The sequence below is a fragment of the Morone saxatilis genome, unplaced genomic scaffold (assembly GCF_004916995.1).
Source record: "Morone saxatilis isolate NCDOM2014 unplaced genomic scaffold, NCSU_SB_2.0 Contig12, whole genome shotgun sequence".
NCBI classification, from domain to species: Eukaryota; Metazoa; Chordata; class Actinopteri; family Moronidae; genus Morone; species Morone saxatilis.
Window position 1 is genome coordinate 6,038,418 of NW_023339674.1, and position 5,809 is coordinate 6,044,226.

A 5,809-nucleotide genomic window follows, 5' to 3' on the forward strand; every position below is an offset into this window, starting at 1 on the left:
GATTGCAATGAAATTTGGTAAAGATATCCATGGTGCCCTGTAGATAAAACCCAAAGACTTAAGGCTTTTTGTTTTAAGCCTATAAGAGGTTGACATTTGTAGTTTTATGTAGAATGTCTTAACAATTACTACCATGAAATTTGGTTCAAATATTCATATTTCCTTCAGTATGAATTTTGAAGACTTTGGTGATCTTTAGTGAACTATCCATCTAGCACCATCGTCAGGTTAAAATTTCCATTTGTCCAATACTTTGGTTTATGACCTAAATTCCTCCAAAACTGGATGACGTTCAACTTCAGGCATGCCTTTGGCTGAAGTGCTGACCATTGCTAGCGTCGGTATTTGTGGGATGATAAACACTGACACCTGGCTCGGAAACATTAGCCATAGTCTTAATAATGTTAATTTGTTGTGGGGCATTGTTAGAATGCTGCATGCTTAGCATTAGCCACACCAAAAAAAAAAAAAAAAAAAAAAAAAAAAAAAAAAAAAAAAAAAAAAAAAAAAAAAAAAAAAAAAAAAAAAACGCACTCACTGGCTGTGCATAAGTACTGCCTCACAGAACGACTGTAGACTCTAAAGTCTTGTTTAGATATGAAGCTTTGCTGATTTCTGAATCAATTGTATCAACGAGTATTCACTAACAAAACATAAGCATTTATGTAGCGCTATTAGGTTACAATCCTCAACCAGATTCATGTCAGTATTCATATTTATTAAACATGCAAACGAAGATGCAGCACTAAAGGAATGATTTAGGACAATGAACAACCTCCTTGGCCAAAAGACATGAAGACAGGAGTGTGTTCTCAACCTTTGTCGCATGTCGCTTCCTTTTCTGTCCCATACTTCCTCTGACTTTCCACTGTGTACTTTCTCACAAAGAAGAACTGCCATTTAAGTAACCTTAAGGGGAACATGCCTCTAACAGATGGATCGACACATGGAATGATAGGAAATGATTTGACAGGGGACAAGAAAATACCAAGTCAGCATGGCCGCAGGGTGAGCAGGATGTGTACAATTGATCAAACAAACAGGAGGAGTTGTGAACTACATGCTACATCGTCTTGGTAAGATGATATCACTTTAGATGCTATAAATGTGTACACATGCTTGCAGAGATGATACACATTCATTATCCCTCACCCCTTTTCTATACACACACACACACACAAACGGACAAACACACACTCCCAAAGCAACAGTTTTGGGAATGTGATACAAAGTAAGTTACTGACAGGTTTAATGTCCTCATGATTCAGGTTTCAAGTCCCCCCTGGCGGGAACAACTGCCCTACATCCCTCCTATTTCCTCAGGCTCCACCAGCATTCTCATCACCCTTACAACATGGTGAGTCACGCCTTAAATTATAAAGACCTTCTCAACTTCACAGTCAATTAAAGCCATGATGGTGACCGAATTCACGTTAGCAGAAATATTAAAATATTCCGATATCACTGTTAATAATGTACCAAGAGACTGGTATTATACAGATATAGACAAGTGTTTAAAATTGTGAAAGAAGGAAAGAAAATGTAAACTAAAATGTCAGAATATGTTATTTTTCTACCTTTTTAGAGTTCTTTAGTTAGCTCTCATAGCTTCTAATGCAATTTCGGATCAGTATGAAAAAGATGCCATTCACTTGTATCATGGGTACTGTAGTAACCAGGGTTTTCAGGGACTGAAGCATAAAGGGACTTAAAGGTTTTAAAATATTAGGGGTTTTTTTGATTGGTGATCGCAACTTTATGTATTAGTTATATTAAATCACTTCATATCAAATTAATTGCTTCAAGGTGCAGTGTGTAGGATTTAGTGGTATCCAGCGTTATAGTCTGATCGGCAATGTTCTCCTCTCACGCTCCACTGGAATAAATGCACAAAATTACAGTAAGATCCAAGGTGGTGATACATTTGTCTACGAACAGATACGTCCAGATCCACAAACTTTTAAACTTGTATACCATTAGATCTCTGTTGTCAAGTGTCCTGCTTCAAGTGTAACTATCTAGAGACAGTGTGTGGTTTGTCCGTTTTGGGCTACTGTAGAAACATGGTGGTTCAACATGGTAGACACCGTAAAAGAGGACCCGCTCCACCTGTAGATAAAAACTGCTCCTTGTAACATTCCAACGAGAACAATTCTGATTTTCAGGTGATTATACACTAAAGAAATACCTATGAATATTAATGATGTCAGCAACGGAAGAAAAAAAATGTTGTTGCTGATATGGTCTACTGGTTCATACTGGCTCTCATACAAATCTGTGCTGCTTTCACAAACAGTAGGAGTTAATGTTTAAGGCAATCTTCAGTGTTAATGGATCCCATGACAACTTACCATCTAACTTGGCAGAAGGACCGCATGCCTTGTCTGGTTTCAATGTTAACTTTTAACACTTTTCTTTCAAGACCTCTGGAAAGCTAGAACATGCATTTTTTTGTTAGCTGGAGAAAACCAGCTTCATATGTTTTATGTAGTTTCCACTCTCACAGATGAAACCATTGAGTGCCGGGCAGTCAGCGTCCTGCCCACTAAAGGCACAAGTAATAAGGCTGGGAAAAATGATACATCTACGTTTACCTACCTGTCCTGACAAAAATACTGCCGGTGCTCAAAAGGCTAGTTGATCATTTTGTGACATTTATGTGTTTACTTCACAGTCTGATGACAGACAAGTTTAAACGATAGTGTGTTGAACTATGACCCTGAAAATATGTAGAAACAGTTTGTGGATTATGAAACTGAAATTTCATTCATTTTTATGTAGTCTCTGGGTGAAAAAGATGCATTCTTTGAATTAATTACTTATATGACAATGTGTGAATAAACCATGCAGTTTCACAATATAAAAACAGTTGGCATAACGTTTTAGCAGTAACAGTGGAATTTTTTATTTACTTTACACAATAACTACTGGTTACCGGTAAACTCTGGCATGTCTTACATATAGTTCTGTCTGTTTCCTGTTTCTTTAAATTTTAGATTTTGTTTCTTTGTACAATATACACACACACACTTACGGTCACATGCACTCACACAAATGCAACTGGGATGAAACAACATGTTCCTAAACTTTGTCTTCCTGTCGATTCATCAGTCCCACACTGGAAAAAAAACAACATGGCCCTGAATTTAGGCAGAGTGACCCCCCCCCCACCACCACCACCACACCCCACCACCACCACCAAACAGTCTCCCGAACTGCCTCCTGGGGTGAGGCTGGGGCACTGGAAATGGGGATAGGGTGATCTGGGTCCATCACCAGATGACAAGCAGGGTGACCTTCCAGTCTGACACCAAACAAACCCTCCATGTAGTCAGGGATGTTGATGGATGTTGATGTTATACTGGCTACTGACCTCGCACAGGTAGATGGACTGTACACACACAGGCACACACCTCATTAATGGTGTTATGGAAAGCCTCTGGATCAGACTAAGGAAGCTCTAATCATAACAGCATGTAGTCAACCTCTAATGTAGGTTTAGGATTATGTAGAATAACATGATCTCAGACAGCCAGCAGACACAGTAAGATAAGAAATAGGAGAAGGTGGTAATATTTTCCAGATTAGGAGCAATGGTTTTGCAATCATACTGAACTCTTGTTTATAAGGATGAATAACACATATAAACCTGAGAACCTGAACCCTTTTGTTTGTTTTGCATATCAAATACAGCTCCCAAAAGAGTAAGAGGTTTTGTAAGATCTGTTATTTCCGTCTGTCTGTCTCTTGGTCACAGTTTTGGCTGCGGTTCAGGTCATAGCGCTGATTTTGCTCTTATATTATCAGAATGTAAAAGTGGCCAAACTGTCAAATGAATGCAAGGAAATATTTGCAATATTTTTATTTTGTTAGCTATGGTCAGAAACTAAACATGGAACAGCTGTTTTTTTCATTGCTATTAATGTTAACACTGCAAATCCTTATTACAGAAATAGAATATCTGTCCCATCGGAACACGGGTATCAAGGAAATTGAGGAAAGGGAGTGGTGCTGAATCTAGCCAACATGTCTCTGGAATACTATAGGCGTTTTTAAGGAAGTTGAATAACACCCTGGGAGTGCTGTGCTGAAAGGCAGAAAAATGCAAGAGCAGAGATTTTTTGCAAATGCTCTCTGAGACTTTAGTCAAAAAGACCCTCGGAAGTACGATTCAACAAGGTGTTACCGTAGGAAATGATGTTAGATTATAAATTAAAATCATTGAAGGAGCCAGGGAATACTTGAAGTGAGAGATTAAGAAAAGCAGAGAAAGCAAGAAAAAGAGAGAGGGAGACCGGGAGAGATAGATGAGCTCTTGTTGCTTGTCCACAGTGTCCAGAGAACTTGAGCCAGATTCAGGAAGAGGTACTGCTGCTGGAGGCTGATATGTGTGTGAAGGAAGTGGAGGGAGCGCAGGGGCAGGAATCACCCTACAGGCAGGAAAAGGCCTGTGGAGGTGATGGCGGGGGTGGAGGTGGAGGGTCTCGGCTTCTGTCTGATAGCTGTTTGCTCAACACACGCAGACTCGAACACACAGACATGCTCACACAGTTTTTGCAGCCCACAGGTTCTTGTTCCCATCAACCACTGAGGGACACAGACATGAGAGAGCTGGATTGCTGCTGGTGCCAAAGCATGCATGCACCCACACTTACTAAGGAAGTTGGTTTAACATTTTCTTGCATGCAACAGTGCTGCTCTGCATACAGTAGTTCTGCCAAGTGTAAGCCATAGTAGGAAATCAAGTTTTTCTTTCTTTGTGTTTCCATTGGTATTTTTGGTGATCAGAGGCAAGACAAGAAATTATTCTGCTGCTTAAAGGTCCAGCGTTTCAACATTTATGAGGCTGTATTGGCAGAAATGGAATACAATATTCATAGGTATGTTTTCATTGTGTAAAATCACCTGAATATAGCAATTGTTGCGTTTTCATTATCTTAGAATGAGCCACTTTTTATCTACAGATGCTGCAGTTTGCCTTCCACAGAATCTGTCATTATGAACCGCCATGTTTCTACAGAAAGAAGATGCCACTAAATCCTACACATGTAATGTAATTTTAATGTAAAAAAACAACCAACCAACCAACGAACAAACAAAAAAACAAACAAACAAACAAACAAACAAACTGGTTTTAATTTAACTTTTAAGGCAAAAGTTTTAAAAAGTTGTGATTATTGGTTCTTGCAGTTTTATGCACCAATCACAGATGAATGCCAAAACCTGGAACTGCCAAATGTGTTTGAGGTGGAGAGTGTCCTCTTAAAGTGTTTTGAATGCCTTCTTTACAAGATGTCTTGCAAAATCACAAAGTTTTTGCATTGACCACCACAGCATTTGTAGATATAAATGGCTTGTTTTTAAGCTTCTTGTGGCCTCCATCCAACCATTCTATCCATCTAGCGATTTAACAGGTAGCCAACAGCAATGTGAGTATTGATTTAAAGCTGAATCGTGTGCAACCCTAAATCATTTCTCAGACTGGACACCTGCAGGAAGTTGCAGATACAGATCTCTTTTACGGGCCAAACCTGACAAATAAGTGGTAGTTATTCTGTGTAGTACTGTGACATTATTACCACCATATGAGACATTTCAAACACACATTCCTATCTGAACCATTACTGAATCCTGCAGCACTCTCACTTTTCGCATAAATATTCTGACAGCATTCACTAAGGGATTAGAAAAATGCACAGTTGGATCTTATTAAAAATGTGTTGACATTTACATGAATCTCCCGAAGTTAGCAGACCTACAGTAACCAGACAGTCAGTGAGTCACTGACATTTTTTAATGCAGCTCTGCC